This window comes from Eucyclogobius newberryi, unplaced genomic scaffold, assembly GCF_026437365.1.
Source record: "Eucyclogobius newberryi isolate DKJ021-1_F unplaced genomic scaffold, fEucNew1.0.hap1 SCAF_480, whole genome shotgun sequence".
NCBI lineage: Eukaryota > Metazoa > Chordata > Actinopteri > Gobiiformes > Gobiidae > Eucyclogobius > Eucyclogobius newberryi.
The window spans coordinates 24,369-48,111 of NW_027316146.1; the positions used below are offsets into that span (position 1 = coordinate 24,369).

Consider the following 23,743-nt stretch of genomic DNA (forward strand, 5'->3'; position numbering starts at 1 on the left):
CATAGAAACGCCTTTTTTTGCACGGTTTCGCTGGTCGCATTTCTTGTCCAACTGAGCAACAGGTAGCGTGGCCGAGTGGTCTAAGGCGCAGGATTTATGCTCCAGTCTCTTCGGAGGCGTGGGTTCAAATTCCACCGCTGCCAGTTCGCATGCCGAACGTCAAGAGCAGGGCTGTGTGATGTCTGTCGGCAGCGCTTCCGTTTGAGTTTAGCTTTCATAAAATACATATTCTAAATCTGGCCCTGGTCAAAAGCCAACCAGGGATTCTTTACTTCCGCCAAATGGCCTGCCAGCAGGGGCCCGTACGGGAACAACATGAACCACGTTGTTGGCAGGATTCGAACCTGCACGGGAAATTCCCAATGGATTTCTAGTCCATCGCCTTAACCACTCGGCCACAACAACTCATTAGCTGCTTACGGGAACCTTTTCTTGTGCGTGTGTATGGGTTGTAGCCTTTTTTTCCTGCCGGAGTTTTGAGGCCAAAGCGCATGCTTCTAAAGTTCAGAGGGATGGCAATGTCAATCAAGAGTCCGCAGTTGAATACTTATTTACTTTGCAAAGATCGATCGATCGAAAGAAATCAAAAGCCATAGGCTTAAAAATGGGGCACTGGCAAAGTAAACAAAATCCCATCACACACTTGAGCAGAAGAAGCCATTACTCTCAGGATTTAAATCTACGTGGGGAGACCCCAAAAGAACTCTTTGGCCTCATTAGTCATCCCTGTCAAGGCGTTGCTGAATAATCTCATGTGTTATAAACATCTTGGACTTAGGCTAAAATGCTATGCTGCACCTTACCACCCAAGTACGCTTGTAGTTTGGGAATTTTGTTCACTGACAATTGCCAGAAAACCTTTTTGATTCCTAAAATAGAGCTTATTTAAACGTTTCTTCTATAACGTAACACAGCGCCATCGGAACCTTTTCTTGTGCTTGTGTATGGGTTGTAGCCTTTTTTTCCTGCCGCCAAAAGTAGGAGGAGTTTTGAGGCCAAAGCGCATGCTTCTAAAGTTCAGAGGGATGGCAATGTCAATCAAGAGTCCGCAGTTGAATACTTATTTACTTTGCAAAGATCGATCGATCGATCGAAAGAAATCAAAAGCCATAGGCTTAAAAAATGGGCACTGGCAAAGTAAACAAAATCCCATCACACACTTGAGCAGAAGAAGCCATTACTCTCAGGATTTAAATCTACGTGGGGAGACCCCAAAAGAACTCTTTGGCCTCATTAGTCATCCCTGTCAAGGCGTTGCTGAATAATCTCATGTGTTATAAACATCTTGGACTTAGGCTAAAATGCTATGCTGCACCTTACCACCCAAGTACGCTTGAAGTTTGGGAATTTTGTTCACTGACAATTGCCAGAAAACCTTTTTGATTCTGAAAATAGAGCTTATTTAAACGTTTCTTCTATAACGTAACACAGCGCCATCGGAACCTTTTCTTGTGCGTGTGTATGGGTTGTAGCCTTTTTTTCCTGCCGCCAAAAGTAGGAGGAGTTTTGAGGCCAAAGCGCATGCTTCTAAAGTTCAGAGGGATGGCAATGTCAATCAAGAGTCCGCAGTTGAATACTTATTTACTTTGCAAAGATCGATCAATCGATCGATCGAAAGAAATCAAAAGCCATAGGCTTAAAAATGGGGCACTGGCAAAGTAAACAAAATCCCATCACACACTTGAGCAGAAGAAGCCATTACTCTCAGGATTTAAATCTACGTGGGGAGACCCCAAAAGAACTCTTTGGCCTCATTAGTCATCCCTGTCAAGGCGTTGCTGAATAATCTCATGTGTTATAAACATCTTGGACTTAGGCTAAAATGCTATGCTGCACCTTACCACCCAAGTACGCTTGTAGTTTGGGAATTTTGTTCACTGACAATTGCCAGAAAACCTTTTTGATTCTGAAAATAGAGCTTATTTAAACGTTTCTTCTATAACGTAACACAGCGCCATCGGAACCTTTTCTTGTGCGTGTGTATGGGTTGTAGCCTTTTTTTCCTGCCGCCAAAAGTAGGAGGAGTTTTGAGGCCAAAGCGCATGCTTCTAAAGTTCAGAGGGATGGCAATGTCAATCAAGAGTCCGCAGTTGAATACTTATTTACTTTGCAAAGATCGATCGATCGATCGAAAGAAATCAAAAGCCATAGGCTTAAAAATGGGGCACTGGCAAAGTAAACAAAATCCCATCACACACTTGAGCAGAAGAAGCCATTACTCTCAGGATTTAAATCTACGTGGGGAGACCCCAAAAGAACTCTTTGGCCTCATTAGTCATCCCTGTCAAGGCGTTGCTGAATAATCTCATGTGTTATAAACATCTTGGACTTAGGCTAAAATGCTATGCTGCACCTTACCACCCAAGTACGCTTGTAGTTTGGGAATTTTGTTCACTGACAATTGCCAGAAAACCTTTTTGATTCCTAAAATAGAGCTTATTTAAACGTTTCTTCTATAACGTAACACAGCGCCATCGGAACCTTTTCTTGTGCTTGTGTATGGGTTGTAGCCTTTTTTTCCTGCCGCCAAAAGTAGGAGTTTTGAGGCCAAAGCGCATGCTTCTAAAGTTCAGAGGGATGGCAATGTCAATCAAGAGTCCGCAGTTGAATACTTATTTACTTTGCAAAGATCGATCGATCGATCGAAAGAAATCAAAAGCCATAGGCTTAAAAAATGGGCACTGGCAAAGTAAACAAAATCCCATCACACACTTGAGCAGAAGAAGCCATTACTCTCAGGATTTAAATCTACGTGGGGAGACCCCAAAAGAACTCTTTGGCCTCATTAGTCATCCCTGTCAAGGCGTTGCTGAATAATCTCATGTGTTATAAACATCTTGGACTTAGGCTAAAATGCTATGCTGCACCTTACCACCCAAGTACGCTTGAAGTTTGGGAATTTTGTTCACTGACAATTGCCAGAAAACCTTTTTGATTCTGAAAATAGAGCTTATTTAAACGTTTCTTCTATAACGTAACACAGCGCCATCGGAACCTTTTCTTGTGCGTGTGTATGGGTTGTAGCCTTTTTTTCCTGCCGCCAAAAGTAGGAGGAGTTTTGAGGCCAAAGCGCATGCTTCTAAAGTTCAGAGGGATGGCAATGTCAATCAAGAGTCCGCAGTTGAATACTTATTTACTTTGCAAAGATCGATCAATCGATCGATCGAAAGAAATCAAAAGCCATAGGCTTAAAAATGGGGCACTGGCAAAGTAAACAAAATCCCATCACACACTTGAGCAGAAGAAGCCATTACTCTCAGGATTTAAATCTACGTGGGGAGACCCCAAAAGAACTCTTTGGCCTCATTAGTCATCCCTGTCAAGGCGTTGCTGAATAATCTCATGTGTTATAAACATCTTGGACTTAGGCTAAAATGCTATGCTGCACCTTACCACCCAAGTACGCTTGAAGTTTGGGAATTTTGTTCACTGACAATTGCCAGAAAACCTTTTTGATTCTGAAAATAGAGCTTATTTAAACGTTTCTTCTATAACGTAACACAGCGCCATCGGAACCTTTTCTTGTGCGTGTGTATGGGTTGTAGCCTTTTTTTCCTGCCGCCAAAAGTAGGAGGAGTTTTGAGGCCAAAGCGCATGCTTCTAAAGTTCAGAGGGATGGCAATGTCAATCAAGAGTCCGCAGTTGAATACTTATTTACTTTGCAAAGATCGATCAATCGATCGATCGAAAGAAATCAAAAGCCATAGGCTTAAAAATGGGGCACTGGCAAAGTAAACAAAATCCCATCACACACTTGAGCAGAAGAAGCCATTACTCTCAGGATTTAAATCTACGTGGGGAGACCCCAAAAGAACTCTTTGGCCTCATTAGTCATCCCTGTCAAGGCGTTGCTGAATAATCTCATGTGTTATAAACATCTTGGACTTAGGCTAAAATGCTATGCTGCACCTTACCACCCAAGTACGCTTGTAGTTTGGGAATTTTGTTCACTGACAATTGCCAGAAAACCTTTTTGATTCTGAAAATAGAGCTTATTTAAACGTTTCTTCTATAACGTAACACAGCGCCATCGGAACCTTTTCTTGTGCGTGTGTATGGGTTGTAGCCTTTTTTTCCTGCCGCCAAAAGTAGGAGGAGTTTTGAGGCCAAAGCGCATGCTTCTAAAGTTCAGAGGGATGGCAATGTCAATCAAGAGTCCGCAGTTGAATACTTATTTACTTTGCAAAGATCGATCGATCGATCGAAAGAAATCAAAAGCCATAGGCTTAAAAATGGGGCACTGGCAAAGTAAACAAAATCCCATCACACACTTGAGCAGAAGAAGCCATTACTCTCAGGATTTAAATCTACGTGGGGAGACCCCAAAAGAACTCTTTGGCCTCATTAGTCATCCCTGTCAAGGCGTTGCTGAATAATCTCATGTGTTATAAACATCTTGGACTTAGGCTAAAATGCTATGCTGCACCTTACCACCCAAGTACGCTTGTAGTTTGGGAATTTTGTTCACTGACAATTGCCAGAAAACCTTTTTGATTCCTAAAATAGAGCTTATTTAAACGTTTCTTCTATAACGTAACACAGCGCCATCGGAACCTTTTCTTGTGCTTGTGTATGGGTTGTAGCCTTTTTTTCCTGCCGCCAAAAGTAGGAGTTTTGAGGCCAAAGCGCATGCTTCTAAAGTTCAGAGGGATGGCAATGTCAATCAAGAGTCCGCAGTTGAATACTTATTTACTTTGCAAAGATCGATCGATCGATCGAAAGAAATCAAAAGCCATAGGCTTAAAAAATGGGCACTGGCAAAGTAAACAAAATCCCATCACACACTTGAGCAGAAGAAGCCATTACTCTCAGGATTTAAATCTACGTGGGGAGACCCCAAAAGAACTCTTTGGCCTCATTAGTCATCCCTGTCAAGGCGTTGCTGAATAATCTCATGTGTTATAAACATCTTGGACTTAGGCTAAAATGCTATGCTGCACCTTACCACCCAAGTACGCTTGAAGTTTGGGAATTTTGTTCACTGACAATTGCCAGAAAACCTTTTTGATTCTGAAAATAGAGCTTATTTAAACGTTTCTTCTATAACGTAACACAGCGCCATCGGAACCTTTTCTTGTGCGTGTGTATGGGTTGTAGCCTTTTTTTCCTGCCGCCAAAAGTAGGAGGAGTTTTGAGGCCAAAGCGCATGCTTCTAAAGTTCAGAGGGATGGCAATGTCAATCAAGAGTCCGCAGTTGAATACTTATTTACTTTGCAAAGATCGATCAATCGATCGATCGAAAGAAATCAAAAGCCATAGGCTTAAAAATGGGGCACTGGCAAAGTAAACAAAATCCCATCACACACTTGAGCAGAAGAAGCCATTACTCTCAGGATTTAAATCTACGTGGGGAGACCCCAAAAGAACTCTTTGGCCTCATTAGTCATCCCTGTCAAGGCGTTGCTGAATAATCTCATGTGTTATAAACATCTTGGACTTAGGCTAAAATGCTATGCTGCACCTTACCACCCAAGTACGCTTGTAGTTTGGGAATTTTGTTCACTGACAATTGCCAGAAAACCTTTTTGATTCCTAAAATAGAGCTTATTTAAACGTTTCTTCTATAACGTAACACAGCGCCATCGGAACCTTTTCTTGTGCTTGTGTATGGGTTGTAGCCTTTTTTTCCTGCCGCCAAAAGTAGGAGGAGTTTTGAGGCTAAAGCGCATGCTTCTAAAGTTCAGAGGGATGGAAATGTCAATCAAGAGTCCGCAGTTGAATACTTATTTACTTTGCAAAGATCGATCGATCGATCGAAAGAAATCAAAAGCCATAGGCTTAAAAAATGGGCACTGGCAAAGTAAACAAAATCCCATCACACACTTGAGCAGAAGAAGCCATTACTCTCAGGATTTAAATCTACGTGGGGAGACCCCAAAAGAACTCTTTGGCCTCATTAGTCATCCCTGTCAAGGCGTTGCTGAATAATCTCATGTGTTATAAACATCTTGGACTTAGGCTAAAATGCTATGCTGCACCTTACCACCCAAGTACGCTTGAAGTTTGGGAATTTTGTTCACTGACAATTGCCAGAAAACCTTTTTGATTCTGAAAATAGAGCTTATTTAAACGTTTCTTCTATAACGTAACACAGCGCCATCGGAACCTTTTCTTGTGCGTGTGTATGGGTTGTAGCCTTTTTTTCCTGCCGCCAAAAGTAGGAGGAGTTTTGAGGCCAAAGCGCATGCTTCTAAAGTTCAGAGGGATGGCAATGTCAATCAAGAGTCCGCAGTTGAATACTTATTTACTTTGCAAAGATCGATCAATCGATCGATCGAAAGAAATCAAAAGCCATAGGCTTAAAAATGGGGCACTGGCAAAGTAAACAAAATCCCATCACACACTTGAGCAGAAGAAGCCATTACTCTCAGGATTTAAATCTACGTGGGGAGACCCCAAAAGAACTCTTTGGCCTCATTAGTCATCCCTGTCAAGGCGTTGCTGAATAATCTCATGTGTTATAAACATCTTGGACTTAGGCTAAAATGCTATGCTGCACCTTACCACCCAAGTACGCTTGTAGTTTGGGAATTTTGTTCACTGACAATTGCCAGAAAACCTTTTTGATTCTGAAAATAGAGCTTATTTAAACGTTTCTTCTATAACGTAACACAGCGCCATCGGAACCTTTTCTTGTGCGTGTGTATGGGTTGTAGCCTTTTTTTCCTGCCGCCAAAAGTAGGAGGAGTTTTGAGGCCAAAGCGCATGCTTCTAAAGTTCAGAGGGATGGCAATGTCAATCAAGAGTCCGCAGTTGAATACTTATTTACTTTGCAAAGATCGATCAATCGATCGATCGAAAGAAATCAAAAGCCATAGGCTTAAAAATGGGGCACTGGCAAAGTAAACAAAATCCCATCACACACTTGAGCAGAAGAAGCCATTACTCTCAGGATTTAAATCTACGTGGGGAGACCCCAAAAGAACTCTTTGGCCTCATTAGTCATCCCTGTCAAGGCGTTGCTGAATAATCTCATGTGTTATAAACATCTTGGACTTAGGCTAAAATGCTATGCTGCACCTTACCACCCAAGTACGCTTGTAGTTTGGGAATTTTGTTCACTGACAATTGCCAGAAAACCTTTTTGATTCTGAAAATAGAGCTTATTTAAACGTTTCTTCTATAACGTAACACAGCGCCATCGGAACCTTTTCTTGTGCGTGTGTATGGGTTGTAGCCTTTTTTTCCTGCCGCCAAAAGTAGGAGGAGTTTTGAGGCCAAAGCGCATGCTTCTAAAGTTCAGAGGGATGGCAATGTCAATCAAGAGTCCGCAGTTGAATACTTATTTACTTTGCAAAGATCGATCAATCGATCGATCGAAAGAAATCAAAAGCCATAGGCTTAAAAATGGGGCACTGGCAAAGTAAACAAAATCCCATCACACACTTGAGCAGAAGAAGCCATTACTCTCAGGATTTAAATCTACGTGGGGAGACCCCAAAAGAACTCTTTGGCCTCATTAGTCATCCCTGTCAAGGCGTTGCTGAATAATCTCATGTGTTATAAACATCTTGGACTTAGGCTAAAATGCTATGCTGCACCTTACCACCCAAGTACGCTTGTAGTTTGGGAATTTTGTTCACTGACAATTGCCAGAAAACCTTTTTGATTCTGAAAATAGAGCTTATTTAAACGTTTCTTCTATAACGTAACACAGCGCCATCGGAACCTTTTCTTGTGCGTGTGTATGGGTTGTAGCCTTTTTTTCCTGCCGCCAAAAGTAGGAGGAGTTTTGAGGCCAAAGCGCATGCTTCTAAAGTTCAGAGGGATGGCAATGTCAATCAAGAGTCCGCAGTTGAATACTTATTTACTTTGCAAAGATCGATCAATCGATCGATCGAAAGAAATCAAAAGCCATAGGCTTAAAAATGGGGCACTGGCAAAGTAAACAAAATCCCATCACACACTTGAGCAGAAGAAGCCATTACTCTCAGGATTTAAATCTACGTGGGGAGACCCCAAAAGAACTCTTTGGCCTCATTAGTCATCCCTGTCAAGGCGTTGCTGAATAATCTCATGTGTTATAAACATCTTGGACTTAGGCTAAAATGCTATGCTGCACCTTACCACCCAAGTACGCTTGTAGTTTGGGAATTTTGTTCACCGACAATTGCCAGAAAACCTTTTTGATTCTGAAAATAGAGCTTATTTAAACGTTTCTTCTATAACGTAACACAGCGCCATCGGAACCTTTTCTTGTGCCTGTGTATGGGTTGTAGCCTTTTTTTCCTGCCGCCAAAAGTAGGAGGAGTTTTGAGGCCAAAGCGCATGCTTCTAAAGTTCAGAGGGATGGCAATGTCAATCAAGAGTCCGCAGTTGAATACTTATTTACTTTGCAAAGATCGATCAATCGATCGATCGAAAGAAATCAAAAGCCATAGGCTTAAAAATGGGGCACTGGCAAAGTAAACAAAATCCCATCACACACTTGAGCAGAAGAAGCCATTACTCTCAGGATTTAAATCTACGTGGGGAGACCCCAAAAGAACTCTTTGGCCTCATTAGTCATCCCTGTCAAGGCGTTGCTGAATAATCTCATGTGTTATAAACATCTTGGACTTAGGCTAAAATGCTATGCTGCACCTTACCACCCGAGTACGCTTGTAGTTTGGGAATTTTGTTCACTGACAATTGCCAGAAAACCTTTTTGATTCTGAAAATAGAGCTTATTTGAGCGTTTCTTCTATAACGTAACACAGCGCCATCGGACCGGACCACTCGGGCTGCCTCTGTGGCGCAACGGTAGCGCGTCTGACTCCAGATCAGAAAGTTGCGTGTTCAACTTCACGTCAGCGTCATGTACTTTGTTGATTCTTGTTATAGTGGGTGAACAGCATTCACTAATTCATGTTATGGGGCTGTTTCATACCTGTCACTCCGCAATCATGCGATCTGCCAAGAGGATTAGTTCAAATGCTCTAATACTCAACTGTTTGACAGTTTGGCTATTGCCCTCTGAGAGCTTTAGTTGTGAATGAAACTGCATATACACAAGTATAACTCAAAAGTACAGCATGCGATGGCCGAGAATCGATCCCGGGTCAACTGCTTGGAAGGCAGCTATGCTTACCACTATACCACCAATCGCAAGGACACATGCTTTAGCAGTGCCGTGTCGCAAATCGGCGCCTGTAATTGATATCTAAAGTTCCATGCACACGGAACATGGTTTGAAGATAATTACTATCATAGAAACGCCTTTTTTTGCACGGTTTCGCTGGTCGCATTTCTTGTCCAACTGAGCAATAGGTAGCGTGGCCGAGTGGTCTAAGGCGCAGGATTTAGGCTCCAGTCTCTTCGGAGGCGTGGGTTCAAATTCCACCGCTGCCAGTTCGCATGCCGAACGTCAAGAGCAGGGCTGTGTGATGTCTGTCGGCAGCGCTTCCGTTTGAGTTTAGCTTTCATAAAATACATATTCTAAATCTGGCCCTGGTCAAAAGCCAACCAGGGATTCTTTACTTCCGCCAAATGGCCTGCCAGCAGGGGCCCGTACGGGAACAACATGAACCACGTTGTTGGCAGGATTCGAACCTGCACGGGAAATTCCCAATGGATTTCTAGTCCATCGCCTTAACCACTCGGCCACAACAACTCATTAGCTGCTTACGGGAACCTTTTCTTGTGCGTGTGTATGGGTTGTAGCCTTTTTTTCCTGCCGGAGTTTTGAGGCCAAAGCGCATGCTTCTAAAGTTCAGAGGGATGGCAATGTCAATCAAGAGTCCGCAGTTGAATACTTATTTACTTTGCAAAGATCGATCGATCGAAAGAAATCAAAAGCCATAGGCTTAAAAATGGGGCACTGGCAAAGTAAACAAAATCCCATCACACACTTGAGCAGAAGAAGCCATTACTCTCAGGATTTAAATCTACGTGGGGAGACCCCAAAAGAACTCTTTGGCCTCATTAGTCATCCCTGTCAAGGCGTTGCTGAATAATCTCATGTGTTATAAACATCTTGGACTTAGGCTAAAATGCTATGCTGCACCTTACCACCCAAGTACGCTTGTAGTTTGGGAATTTTGTTCACTGACAATTGCCAGAAAACCTTTTTGATTCCTAAAATAGAGCTTATTTAAACGTTTCTTCTATAACGTAACACAGCGCCATCGGAACCTTTTCTTGTGCTTGTGTATGGGTTGTAGCCTTTTTTTCCTGCCGCCAAAAGTAGGAGGAGTTTTGAGGCCAAAGCGCATGCTTCTAAAGTTCAGAGGGATGGCAATGTCAATTAAGAGTCCGCAGTTGAATACTTATTTACTTTGCAAAGATCGATCGATCGATCGAAAGAAATCAAAAGCCATAGGCTTAAAAAATGGGCACTGGCAAAGTAAACAAAATCCCATCACACACTTGAGCAGAAGAAGCCATTACTCTCAGGATTTAAATCTACGTGGGGAGACCCCAAAAGAACTCTTTGGCCTCATTAGTCATCCCTGTCAAGGCGTTGCTGAATAATCTCATGTGTTATAAACATCTTGGACTTAGGCTAAAATGCTATGCTGCACCTTACCACCCAAGTACGCTTGAAGTTTGGGAATTTTGTTCACTGACAATTGCCAGAAAACCTTTTTGATTCTGAAAATAGAGCTTATTTAAACGTTTCTTCTATAACGTAACACAGCGCCATCGGAACCTTTTCTTGTGCGTGTGTATGGGTTGTAGCCTTTTTTTCCTGCCGCCAAAAGTAGGAGGAGTTTTGAGGCCAAAGCGCATGCTTCTAAAGTTCAGAGGGATGGCAATGTCAATCAAGAGTCCGCAGTTGAATACTTATTTACTTTGCAAAGATCGATCAATCGATCGATCGAAAGAAATCAAAAGCCATAGGCTTAAAAATGGGGCACTGGCAAAGTAAACAAAATCCCATCACACACTTGAGCAGAAGAAGCCATTACTCTCAGGATTTAAATCTACGTGGGGAGACCCCAAAAGAACTCTTTGGCCTCATTAGTCATCCCTGTCAAGGCGTTGCTGAATAATCTCATGTGTTATAAACATCTTGGACTTAGGCTAAAATGCTATGCTGCACCTTACCACCCAAGTACGCTTGTAGTTTGGGAATTTTGTTCACTGACAATTGCCAGAAAACCTTTTTGATTCTGAAAATAGAGCTTATTTAAATGTTTCTTCTATAACGTAACACAGCGCCATCGGAACCTTTTCTTGTGCGTGTGTATGGGTTGTAGCCTTTTTTTTCCTGCCGCCAAAAGTAGGAGGAGTTTTGAGGCCAAAGCGCATGCTTCTAAAGTTCAGAGGGATGGCAATGTCAATCAAGAGTCCGCAGTTGAATACTTATTTACTTTGCAAAGATCGATCGATCGATCGAAAGAAATCAAAAGCCATAGGCTTAAAAATGGGGCACTGGCAAAGTAAACAAAATCCCATCACACACTTGAGCAGAAGAAGCCATTACTCTCAGGATTTAAATCTACGTGGGGAGACCCCAAAAGAACTCTTTGGCCTCATTAGTCATCCCTGTCAAGGCGTTGCTGAATAATCTCATGTGTTATAAACATCTTGGACTTAGGCTAAAATGCTATGCTGCACCTTACCACCCAAGTACGCTTGTAGTTTGGGAATTTTGTTCACTGACAATTGCCAGAAAACCTTTTTGATTCCTAAAATAGAGCTTATTTAAACGTTTCTTCTATAACGTAACACAGCGCCATCGGAACCTTTTCTTGTGCGTGTGTATGGGTTGTAGCCTTTTTTTCCTGCCGCCAAAAGTAGGAGGAGTTTTGAGGCCAAAGCGCATGCTTCTAAAGTTCAGAGGGATGGCAATGTCAATCAAGAGTCCGCAGTTGAATACTTATTTACTTTGCAAAGATCGATCGATCGATCGAAAGAAATCAAAAGCCATAGGCTTAAAAAATGGGCACTGGCAAAGTAAACAAAATCCCATCACACACTTGAGCAGAAGAAGCCATTACTCTCAGGATTTAAATCTACGTGGGGAGACCCCAAAAGAACTCTTTGGCCTCATTAGTCATCCCTGTCAAGGCGTTGCTGAATAATCTCATGTGTTATAAACATCTTGGACTTAGGCTAAAATGCTATGCTGCACCTTACCACCCAAGTACGCTTGAAGTTTGGGAATTTTGTTCACTGACAATTGCCAGAAAACCTTTTTGATTCTGAAAATAGAGCTTATTTAAACGTTTCTTCTATAACGTAACACAGCGCCATCGGAACCTTTTCTTGTGCGTGTGTATGGGTTGTAGCCTTTTTTTCCTGCCGCCAAAAGTAGGAGGAGTTTTGAGGCCAAAGCGCATGCTTCTAAAGTTCAGAGGGATGGCAATGTCAATCAAGAGTCCGCAGTTGAATACTTATTTACTTTGCAAAGATCGATCAATCGATCGATCGAAAGAAATCAAAAGCCATAGGCTTAAAAATGGGGCACTGGCAAAGTAAACAAAATCCCATCACACACTTGAGCAGAAGAAGCCATTACTCTCAGGATTTAAATCTACGTGGGGAGACCCCAAAAGAACTCTTTGGCCTCATTAGTCATCCCTGTCAAGGCGTTGCTGAATAATCTCATGTGTTATAAACATCTTGGACTTAGGCTAAAATGCTATGCTGCACCTTACCACCCAAGTACGCTTGTAGTTTGGGAATTTTGTTCACTGACAATTGCCAGAAAACCTTTTTGATTCCTAAAATAGAGCTTATTTAAACGTTTCTTCTATAACGTAACACAGCGCCATCGGAACCTTTTCTTGTGCTTGTGTATGGGTTGTAGCCTTTTTTTCCTGCCGCCAAAAGTAGGAGGAGTTTTGAGGCTAAAGCGCATGCTTCTAAAGTTCAGAGGGATGGCAATGTCAATCAAGAGTCCGCAGTTGAATACTTATTTACTTTGCAAAGATCGATCGATCGATCGAAAGAAATCAAAAGCCATAGGCTTAAAAAATGGGCACTGGCAAAGTAAACAAAATCCCATCACACACTTGAGCAGAAGAAGCCATTACTCTCAGGATTTAAATCTACGTGGGGAGACCCCAAAAGAACTCTTTGGCCTCATTAGTCATCCCTGTCAAGGCGTTGCTGAATAATCTCATGTGTTATAAACATCTTGGACTTAGGCTAAAATGCTATGCTGCACCTTACCACCCAAGTACGCTTGAAGTTTGGGAATTTTGTTCACTGACAATTGCCAGAAAACCTTTTTGATTCTGAAAATAGAGCTTATTTAAACGTTTCTTCTATAACGTAACACAGCGCCATCGGAACCTTTTCTTGTGCGTGTGTATGGGTTGTAGCCTTTTTTTCCTGCCGCCAAAAGTAGGAGGAGTTTTGAGGCCAAAGCGCATGCTTCTAAAGTTCAGAGGGATGGCAATGTCAATCAAGAGTCCGCAGTTGAATACTTATTTACTTTGCAAAGATCGATCAATCGATCGATCGAAAGAAATCAAAAGCCATAGGCTTAAAAATGGGGCACTGGCAAAGTAAACAAAATCCCATCACACACTTGAGCAGAAGAAGCCATTACTCTCAGGATTTAAATCTACGTGGGGAGACCCCAAAAGAACTCTTTGGCCTCATTAGTCATCCCTGTCAAGGCGTTGCTGAATAATCTCATGTGTTATAAACATCTTGGACTTAGGCTAAAATGCTATGCTGCACCTTACCACCCAAGTACGCTTGTAGTTTGGGAATTTTGTTCACTGACAATTGCCAGAAAACCTTTTTGATTCTGAAAATAGAGCTTATTTAAACGTTTCTTCTATAACGTAACACAGCGCCATCGGAACCTTTTCTTGTGCCTGTGTATGGGTTGTAGCCTTTTTTTCCTGCCGCCAAAAGTAGGAGGAGTTTTGAGGCCAAAGCGCATGCTTCTAAAGTTCAGAGGGATGGCAATGTCAATCAAGAGTCCGCAGTTGAATACTTATTTACTTTGCAAAGATCGATCAATCGATCGATCGAAAGAAATCAAAAGCCATAGGCTTAAAAATGGGGCACTGGCAAAGTAAACAAAATCCCATCACACACTTGAGCAGAAGAAGCCATTACTCTCAGGATTTAAATCTACGTGGGGAGACCCCAAAAGAACTCTTTGGCCTCATTAGTCATCCCTGTCAAGGCGTTGCTGAATAATCTCATGTGTTATAAACATCTTGGACTTAGGCTAAAATGCTATGCTGCACCTTACCACCCGAGTACGCTTGTAGTTTGGGAATTTTGTTCACTGACAATTGCCAGAAAACCTTTTTGATTCTGAAAATAGAGCTTATTTGAGCGTTTCTTCTATAACGTAACACAGCGCCATCGGACCGGACCACTCGGGCTGCCTCTGTGGCGCAACGGTAGCGCGTCTGACTCCAGATCAGAAAGTTGCGTGTTCAACTTCACGTCAGCGTCATGTACTTTGTTGATTCTTGTTATAGTGGGTGAACAGCATTCACTAATTCATGTTATGGGGCTGTTTCATACCTGTCACTCCGCAATCATGCGATCTGCCAAGAGGATTAGTTCAAATGCTCTAATACTCAACTGTTTGACAGTTTGGCCATTGCCCTCTGAGAGCTTTAGTTGTGAATGAAACTGCATATACACAAGTATAACTCAAAAGTACAGCATGCGATGGCCGAGAATCGATCCCGGGTCAACTGCTTGGAAGGCAGCTATGCTTACCACTATACCACCAATCGCAAGGACACATGCTTTCGCAGTGCCGTGTCGCAAATCGGCGCCTGTAATTGATATCTAAAGTTCCATGCACACGGAATATGGTTTGAAGATAATTACTATCATAGAAACGCCTTTTTTTGCACGGTTTCGCTGGTCGCATTTCTTGTCCAACTGAGCAACAGGTAGCGTGGCCGAGTGGTCTAAGGCGCAGGATTTATGCTCCAGTCTCTTCGGAGGCGTGGGTTCAAATTCCACCGCTGCCAGTTCGCATGCCGAACGTCAAGAGCAGGGCTGTGTGATGTCTGTCGGCAGCGCTTCCGTTTGAGTTTAGCTTTCATAAAATACATATTCTAAATCTGGCCCTGGTCAAAAGCCAACCAGGGATTCTTTACTTCCGCCAAATGGCCTGCCAGCAGGGGCCCGTACGGGAACAACATGAACCACGTTGTTGGCAGGATTCGAACCTGCACGGGAAATTCCCAATGGATTTCTAGTCCATCGCCTTAACCACTCGGCCACAACAACTCATTAGCTGCTTACGGGAACCTTTTCTTCTGCGTGTGTATGGGTTGTAGCCTTTTTTTCCTGCCGGAGTTTTGAGGCCAAAGCGCATGCTTCTAAAGTTCAGAGGGATGGCAATGTCAATCAAGAGTCCGCAGTTGAATACTTATTTACTTTGCAAAGATCGATCGATCGAAAGAAATCAAAAGCCATAGGCTTAAAAATGGGGCACTGGCAAAGTAAACAAAATCCCATCACACACTTGAGCAGAAGAAGCCATTACTCTCAGGATTTAAATCTACGTGGGGAGACCCCAAAAGAACTCTTTGGCCTCATTAGTCATCCCTGTCAAGGCGTTGCTGAATAATCTCATGTGTTATAAACATCTTGGACTTAGGCTAAAATGCTATGCTGCACCTTTCCACCCAAGTACGCTTGTAGTTTGGGAATTTTGTTCACTGACAATTGCCAGAAAACCTTTTTGATTCTGAAAATAGAGCTTATTTAAACGTTTCTTCTATAACGTAACACAGCGCCATCGGAACCTTTTCTTGTGCGTGTGTATGGGTTGTAGCCTTTTTTTCCTGCCGCCAAAAGTAGGAGGAGTTTTGAGGCCAAAGCGCATGCTTCTAAAGTTCAGAGGGATGGCAATGTCAATCAAGAGTCCGCAGTTGAATACTTATTTACTTTGCAAAGATCGATCGATCGATCGAAAGAAATCAAAAGCCATAGGCTTAAAAATGGGGCACTGGCAAAGTAAACAAAATCCCATCACACACTTGAGCAGAAGAAGCCATTACTCTCAGGATTTAAATCTACGTGGGGAGACCCCAAAAGAACTCTTTGGCCTCATTAGTCATCCCTGTCAAGGCGTTGCTGAATAATCTCATGTGTTATAAACATCTTGGACTTAGGCTAAAATGCTATGCTGCACCTTACCACCCAAGTACGCTTGTAGTTTGGGAATTTTGTTCACTGACAATTGCCAGAAAACCTTTTTGATTCTGAAAATAGAGCTTATTTAAACGTTTCTTCTATAACGTAACACAGCGCCATCGGAACCTTTTCTTGTGCGTGTGTATGGGTTGTAGCCTTTTTTTCCTGCCGCCAAAAGTAGGAGGAGTTTTGAGGCCAAAGCGCATGCTTCTAAAGTTCAGAGGGATGGCAATGTCAATCAAGAGTCCGCAGTTGAATACTTATTTACTTTGCAAAGATCGATCAATCGATCGATCGAAAGAAATCAAAAGCCATAGGCTTAAAAATGGGGCACTGGCAAAGTAAACAAAATCCCATCACACACTTGAGCAGAAGAAGCCATTACTCTCAGGATTTAAATCTACGTGGGGAGACCCCAAAAGAACTCTTTGGCCTCATTAGTCATCCCTGTCAAGGCGTTGCTGAATAATCTCATGTGTTATAAACATCTTGGACTTAGGCTAAAATGCTATGCTGCACCTTACCACCCAAGTACGCTTGTAGTTTGGGAATTTTGTTCACTGACAATTGCCAGAAAACCTTTTTGATTCTGAAAATAGAGCTTATTTAAACGTTTCTTCTATAACGTAACACAGCGCCATCGGAACCTTTTCTTGTGCCTGTGTATGGGTTGTAGCCTTTTTTTCCTGCCGCCAAAAGTAGGAGGAGTTTTGAGGCCAAAGCGCATGCTTCTAAAGTTCAGAGGGATGGCAATGTCAATCAAGAGTCCGCAGTTGAATACTTATTTACTTTGCAAAGATCGATCAATCGATCGATCGAAAGAAATCAAAAGCCATAGGCTTAAAAATGGGGCACTGGCAAAGTAAACAAAATCCCATCACACACTTGAGCAGAAGAAGCCATTACTCTCAGGATTTAAATCTACGTGGGGAGACCCCAAAAGAACTCTTTGGCCTCATTAGTCATCCCTGTCAAGGCGTTGCTGAATAATCTCATGTGTTATAAACATCTTGGACTTAGGCTAAAATGCTATGCTGCACCTTACCACCCGAGTACGCTTGTAGTTTGGGAATTTTGTTCACTGACAATTGCCAGAAAACCTTTTTGATTCTGAAAATAGAGCTTATTTGAGCGTTTCTTCTATAACGTAACACAGCGCCATCGGACCGGACCACTCGGGCTGCCTCTGTGGCGCAACGGTAGCGCGTCTGACTCCAGATCAGAAAGTTGCGTGTTCAACTTCACGTCAGCGTCATGTACTTTGTTGATTCTTGTTATAGTGGGTGAACAGCATTCACTAATTCATGTTATGGGGCTGTTTCATACCTGTCACTCCGCAATCATGCGATCTGCCAAGAGGATTAGTTCAAATGCTCTAATACTCAACTGTTTGACAGTTTGGCCATTGCCCTCTGAGAGCTTTAGTTGTGAATGAAACTGCATATACACAAGTATAACTCAAAAGTACAGCATGCGATGGCCGAGAATCGATCCCGGGTCAACTGCTTGGAAGGCAGTTATGCTTACCACTATACCACCAATCGCAAGGACACATGCTTTCGCAGTGCCGTGTCGCAAATCGGCGCCTGTAATTGATATCTAAAGTTCCATGCACACGGAATATGGTTTGAAGATAATTACTATCATAGAAACGCCTTTTTTTGCACGGTTTCGCTGGTCGCATTTCTTGTCCAACTGAGCAACAGGTAGCGTGGCCGAGTGGTCTAAGGCGCAGGATTTATGCTCCAGTCTCTTCGGAGGCGTGGGTTCAAATTCCACCGCTGCCAGTTCGCATGCCGAACGTCAAGAGCAGGGCTGTGTGATGTCTGTCGGCAGCGCTTCCGTTTGAGTTTAGCTTTCATAAAATACATATTCTAAATCTGGCCCTGGTCAAAAGCCAACCAGGGATTCTTTACTTCCGCCAAATGGCCTGCCAGCAGGGGCCCGTACGGGAACAACATGAACCACGTTGTTGGCAGGATTCGAACCTGCACGGGAAATTCCCAATGGATTTCTAGTCCATCGCCTTAACCACTCGGCCACAACAACTCATTAGCTGCTTACGGGAACCTTTTCTTGTGCGTGTGTATGGGTTGTAGCCTTTTTTTCCTGCCGGAGTTTTGAGGCCAAAGCGCATGCTTCTAAAGTTCAGAGGGATGGCAATGTCAATCAAGAGTCCGCAGTTGAATACTTATTTACTTTGCAAAGATCGATCGATCGAAAGAAATCAAAAGCCATAGGCTTAAAAATGGGGCACTGGCAAAGTAAACAAAATCCCATCACACACTTGAGCAGAAGAAGCCATTACTCTCAGGATTTAAATCTACGTGGGGAGACCCCAAAAGAACTCTTTGGCCTCATTAGTCATCCCTGTCAAGGCGTTGCTGAATAATCTCATGTGTTATAAACATCTTGGACTTAGGCTAAAATGCTATGCTGCACCTTTCCACCCAAGTACGCTTGTAGTTTGGGAATTTTGTTCACTGACAATTGCCAGAAAACCTTTTTGATTCTGAAAATAGAGCTTATTTAAACGTTTCTTCTATAACGTAACACAGCGCCATCGGAACCTTTTCTTGTGCGTGTGTATGGGTTGTAGCCTTTTTTTCCTGCCGCCAAAAGTAGGAGGAGTTTTGAGGCCAAAGCGCATGCTTCTAAAGTTCAGAGGGATGGCAATGTCAATCAAGAGTCCGCAGTTGAATACTTATTTACTTTGCAAAGATCGATCGATCGATCGAAAGAAATCAAAAGCCATAGGCTTAAAAATGGGGCACTGGCAAAGTAAACAAAATCCCATCACACACTTGAGCAGAAGAAGCCATTACTCTCAGGATTTAAATCTACGTGGGGAGACCCCAAAAGAACTCTTTGGCCTCATTAGTCATCCCTGTCAAGGCGTTGCTGAATAATCTCATGTGTTATAAACATCTTGGACTTAGGCTAAAATGCTATGCTGCACCTTACCACCCAAGTACGCTTGTAGTTTGGGAATTTTGTTCACTGACAATTGCCAGAAAACCTTTTTGATTCTGAAAATAGAGCTTATTTAAACGTTTCTTCTATAACGTAACACAGCGCCATCGGAACCTTTTCTTGTGCGTGTGTATGGGTTGTAGCCTTTTTTTCCTGCCGCCAAAAGTAGGAGGAGTTTTGAGGCCAAAGCGCATGCTTCTAAAGTTCAGAGGGATGGCAATGTCAATCAAGAGTCCGCAGTTGAATACTTATTTACTTTGCAAAGATCGATCGATCGATCGATCGAAAGAAATCAAAAGCCATAGGCTTAAAAATGGGGCACTGGCAAAGTAAACAAAATCACATCACACACTTGAGCAGAAGAAGCCATTACTCTCAGGATTTAAATCTACGTGGGGAGACCCCAAAAGAACTCTTTGGCCTCATTAGTCTTCCCTGTCAAGGCGTTGCTGAATAATCTCATGTGTTATAAACATCTTGGACTTAGGCTAAAATGCTATGCAGCACCTTACCACCCAAGTACGCTTGTAGTTTGGGAATTTTGTTCACTGACAATTGCCAGAAAACCTTTTTGATTCTGAAAATAGAGCTTATTTGAGCGTTTCTTCTATAACGTAACACAGCGCCATCGGACCGGACCACTCGGGCTGCCTCTGTGGCGCAACGGTAGCGCTTCTGACTCCAGATCAGAAAGTTGCGTGTTCAACTTCACGTCAGCGTCATGTACTTTGTTGATTCTTGTTATAGTGGGTGAACAGCATTCACTAATTCATGTTATGGGGCTGTTTCATACCTGTCACTCCGCAATCATGCGATCTGCCAAGAGGATTAGTTCAAATGCTCTAATACTCAACTGTTTGACAGTTTGGCCATTGCCCTCTGAGAGCTTTAGTTGTGAATGAAACTGCATATACACAAGTATAACTCAAAAATACAGCATGCGATGGCCGAGAATCGAACCCGGGTCAACTGCTTGGAAGGCAGCTATGCTTACCACTATACCACCATCGCAAGGACACATGCTTTCGCAGTGCAGTGTCGCAAATCGGCGCCTGTAATTGATATCTAAAGTTCCATGCACACGGAACATGGTTTGAAGATAATTACTATCATAGAAACGCCTTTTTTTGCACGGTTTCGCTGGTCGCATTTCTTGTCCAACTGAGCAACAGGTAGCGTGGCCGAGTGGTCTAAGGCGCAGGATTTAGGCTCCAGTCTCTTCGGAGGCGTGGGTTCAAATTCCACCGCTGCCAGTTCTCATGCCGAACGTCAAGAGCAGGGCTGTGTGATGTCTGTCGGCAGCGCTTCCGTTTGAGTTTAGCTTTCATAAAATACATATTCTAAATCTGGCCCTGGTCAAAAGCCAACCAGGTATTCTTTACTTCCGCCAAATGGCCTGCCAGCAGGGGCCCGTACGGGAACAACATGAACCACGTTGTTGGCAGGATTCGAACCTGCGCGGGAAATTCCCAATGGATTTTCTTGTGCGTGTGTATGGGTCGTAGCCTTTTTTTCCTGCCGCCAAAAGTAGGAGGAGTTTTGAGGCCAAAGCGCATGCTTCTAAAGTTCAGAGGGATGGCAATGTCAATCAAGAGTCCGCAGTTGAATACTTATTTACTTTGCAAAGATCGATCGATCGAAAGAAATCAAAAGCCATAGGCTTAAAAATGGGGCACTGGCAAAGTAAACAAAATCCCATCACACACTTGAGCAGAAGAAGCCATTACTCTCAGGATTTAAATCTACGTGGGGAGACCCCAAAAGAACTCTTTGGCCTCATTAGTCATCCCTGTCAAGGCGTTGCTGAATAATCTCATGTGTTATAAACATCTTGGACTTAGGCTAAAATGCTATGCTGCACCTTTCCACCCAAGTACGCTTGTAGTTTGGGAATTTTGTTCACTGACAATTGCCAGAAAACCTTTTTGATTCTGAAAATAGAGCTTATTTAAACGTTTCTTCTATAACGTAACACAGCGCCATCGGAACCTTTTCTTGTGCGTGTGTATGGGTTGTAGCCTTTTTTTCCTGCCGCCAAAAGTAGGAGGAGTTTTGAGGCCAAAGCGCATGCTTCTAAAGTTCAGAGGGATGGCAATGTCAATCAAGAGTCCGCAGTTGAATACTTATTTACTTTGCAAAGATCGATCGATCGATCGAAAGAAATCAAAAGCCATAGGCTTAAAAATGGGGCACTGGCAAAGTAAACAAAATCCCATCACACACTTGAGCAGAAGAAGCCATTACTCTCAGGATTTAAATCTACGTGGGGAGACCCCAAAAGAACTCTTTGGCCTCATTAGTCATCCCTGTCAAGGCGTTGCTGAATAATCTCATGTGTTATAAACATCTTGGACTTAGGCTAAAATGCTATGCTGCACCTTACCACCCAAGTACGCTTGTAGTTTGGGAATTTTGTTCACTGACAATTGCCAGAAAACCTTTTTGATTCTGAAAATAGAGCTTATTTAAACGTTTCTTCTATAACGTAACACAGCGCCATCGGAACCTTTTCTTGTGCGTGTGTATGGGTTGTAGCCTTTTTTTCCTGCCGCCAAAAGTAGGAGGAGTTTTGAGGCCAAAGCGCATGCTTCTAAAGTTCAGAGGGATGGCAATGTCAATCAAGAGTCCGCAGTTGAATACTTATTTACTTTGCAAAGATCGATCGATCGATCGATCGAAAGAAATCAAAAGCCATAGGCTTAAAAATGGGGCACTGGCAAAGTAAACAAAATCACATCACACACTTGAGCAGAAGAAGCCATTACTCTCAGGATTTAAATCTACGTGGGGAGACCCCAAAAGAACTCTTTGGCCTCATTAGTCTTCCCTGTCAAGGCGTTGCTGAATAATCTCATGTGTTATAAACATCTTGGACTTAGGCTAAAATGCTATGCAGCACCTTACCACCCAAGTACGCTTGTAGTTTGGGAATTTTGTTCACTGACAATTGCCAGAAAACCTTTTTGATTCTGAAAATAGAGCTTATTTGAGCGTTTCTTCTATAACGTAACACAGCGCCATCGGACCGGACCACTCGGGCTGCCTCTGTGGCGCAACGGTAGCGCTTCTGACTCCAGATCAGAAAGTTGCGTGTTCAACTTCACGTCAGCGTCATGTACTTTGTTGATTCTTGTTATAGTGGGTGAACAGCATTCACTAATTCATGTTATGGGGCTGTTTCATACCTGTCACTCCGCAATCATGCGATCTGCCAAGAGGATTAGTTCAAATGCTCTAATACTCAACTGTTTGACAGTTTGGCCATTGCCCTCTGAGAGCTTTAGTTGTGAATGAAACTGCATATACACAAGTATAACTCAAAAATACAGCATGCGATGGCCGAGAATCGAACCCGGGTCAACTGCTTGGAAGGCAGCTATGCTTACCACTATACCACCATCGCAAGGACACATGCTTTCGCAGTGCAGTGTCGCAAATCGGCGCCTGTAATTGATATCTAAAGTTCCATGCACACGGAACATGGTTTGAAGATAATTACTATCATAGAAACGCCTTTTTTTGCACGGTTTCGCTGGTCGCATTTCTTGTCCAACTGAGCAACAGGTAGCGTGGCCGAGTGGTCTAAGGCGCAGGATTTAGGCTCCAGTCTCTTCGGAGGCGTGGGTTCAAATTCCACCGCTGCCAGTTCTCATGCCGAACGTCAAGAGCAGGGCTGTGTGATGTCTGTCGGCAGCGCTTCCGTTTGAGTTTAGCTTTCATAAAATACATATTCTAAATCTGGCCCTGGTCAAAAGCCAACCAGGTATTCTTTACTTCCGCCAAATGGCCTGCCAGCAGGGGCCCGTACGGGAACAACATGAACCACGTTGTTGGCAGGATTCGAACCTGCGCGGGAAATTCCCAATGGATTTTCTTGTGCGTGTGTATGGGTCGTAGCCTTTTTTTCCTGCCGCCAAAAGTAGGAGGAGTTTTGAGGCCAAAGCGCATGCTTCTAAAGTTCAGAGGGATGGCAATGTCAATCAAGAGTCCGCAGTTGAATACTTATTTACTTTGCAAAGATCGATCGATCGAAAGAAATCAAAAGCCATAGGCTTAAAAATGGGGCACTGGCAAAGTAAACAAAATCCCATCACACACTTGAGCAGAAGAAGCCATTACTCTCAGGATTTAAATCTACGTGGGGAGACCCCAAAAGAACTCTTTGGCCTCATTAGTCATCCCTGTCAAGGCGTTGCTGAATAATCTCATGTGTTATAAACATCTTGGACTTAGGCTAAAATGCTATGCTGCACCTTTCCACCCAAGTACGCTTGTAGTTTGGGAATTTTGTTCACTGACAATTGCCAGAAAACCTTTTTGATTCTGAAAATAGAGCTTATTTAAACGTTTCTTCTATAACGTAACACAGCGCCATCGGAACCTTTTCTTGTGCGTGTGTATGGGTTGTAGCCTTTTTTTCCTGCCGCCAAAAGTAGGAGGAGTTTTGAGGCCAAAGCGCATGCTTCTAAAGTTCAGAGGGATGGCAATGTCAATCAAGAGTCCGCAGTTGAATACTTATTTACTTTGCAAAGATCGATCGATCGATCGAAAGAAATCAAAAGCCATAGGCTTAAAAATGGGGCACTGGCAAAGTAAACAAAATCCCATCACACACTTGAGCAGAAGAAGCCATTACTCTCAGGATTTAAATCTACGTGGGGAGACCCCAAAAGAACTCTTTGGCCTCATTAGTCATCCCTGTCAAGGCGTT

The 23,743-nt window shown here is 43.0% G+C and overlaps 12 non-coding genes across 12 annotated transcripts; 6 read left to right on the plus strand and 6 right to left on the minus strand.

Moving 5' to 3' along the window:
• The first annotated feature begins 61 nt into the window (after positions 1 to 61).
• Positions 62 to 143, plus strand: trnai-uau (transfer RNA isoleucine (anticodon UAU)). Its single transcript has one exon. It is a non-coding gene; the product is annotated as a tRNA-Ile (tRNA).
• Positions 144 to 323: 180 nt separating this feature from the next.
• trnas-aga (transfer RNA serine (anticodon AGA)) lies at positions 324 to 405 on the minus strand. Its single transcript has one exon. It is a non-coding gene; the product is annotated as a tRNA-Ser (tRNA).
• An 8,843-nt stretch (positions 406 to 9,248) lies between these two features.
• trnal-uag (transfer RNA leucine (anticodon UAG)) lies at positions 9,249 to 9,330 on the plus strand. Its single transcript has one exon. It is a non-coding gene; the product is annotated as a tRNA-Leu (tRNA).
• A 180-nt stretch (positions 9,331 to 9,510) lies between these two features.
• Positions 9,511 to 9,592, minus strand: trnas-aga (transfer RNA serine (anticodon AGA)). The gene has a single exon. It is a non-coding gene; the product is annotated as a tRNA-Ser (tRNA).
• Positions 9,593 to 14,803: 5,211 nt separating this feature from the next.
• trnai-uau (transfer RNA isoleucine (anticodon UAU)) lies at positions 14,804 to 14,885 on the plus strand. Its single transcript has one exon. It is a non-coding gene; the product is annotated as a tRNA-Ile (tRNA).
• A 180-nt stretch (positions 14,886 to 15,065) lies between these two features.
• trnas-aga (transfer RNA serine (anticodon AGA)) lies at positions 15,066 to 15,147 on the minus strand. The gene has a single exon. It is a non-coding gene; the product is annotated as a tRNA-Ser (tRNA).
• Positions 15,148 to 17,764: 2,617 nt separating this feature from the next.
• On the plus strand, positions 17,765 to 17,846 carry trnai-uau (transfer RNA isoleucine (anticodon UAU)). Its single transcript has one exon. It is a non-coding gene; the product is annotated as a tRNA-Ile (tRNA).
• Positions 17,847 to 18,026: 180 nt separating this feature from the next.
• On the minus strand, positions 18,027 to 18,108 carry trnas-aga (transfer RNA serine (anticodon AGA)). Its single transcript has one exon. It is a non-coding gene; the product is annotated as a tRNA-Ser (tRNA).
• Positions 18,109 to 19,971: 1,863 nt separating this feature from the next.
• Positions 19,972 to 20,043, minus strand: trnag-ucc (transfer RNA glycine (anticodon UCC)). Its single transcript has one exon. It is a non-coding gene; the product is annotated as a tRNA-Gly (tRNA).
• Positions 20,044 to 20,203: 160 nt separating this feature from the next.
• Positions 20,204 to 20,285, plus strand: trnal-uag (transfer RNA leucine (anticodon UAG)). Its single transcript has one exon. It is a non-coding gene; the product is annotated as a tRNA-Leu (tRNA).
• Positions 20,286 to 22,363: 2,078 nt separating this feature from the next.
• On the minus strand, positions 22,364 to 22,435 carry trnag-ucc (transfer RNA glycine (anticodon UCC)). Its single transcript has one exon. It is a non-coding gene; the product is annotated as a tRNA-Gly (tRNA).
• Positions 22,436 to 22,595: 160 nt separating this feature from the next.
• On the plus strand, positions 22,596 to 22,677 carry trnal-uag (transfer RNA leucine (anticodon UAG)). The gene has a single exon. It is a non-coding gene; the product is annotated as a tRNA-Leu (tRNA).
• The last annotated feature ends 1,066 nt before the right edge of the window (positions 22,678 to 23,743 follow it).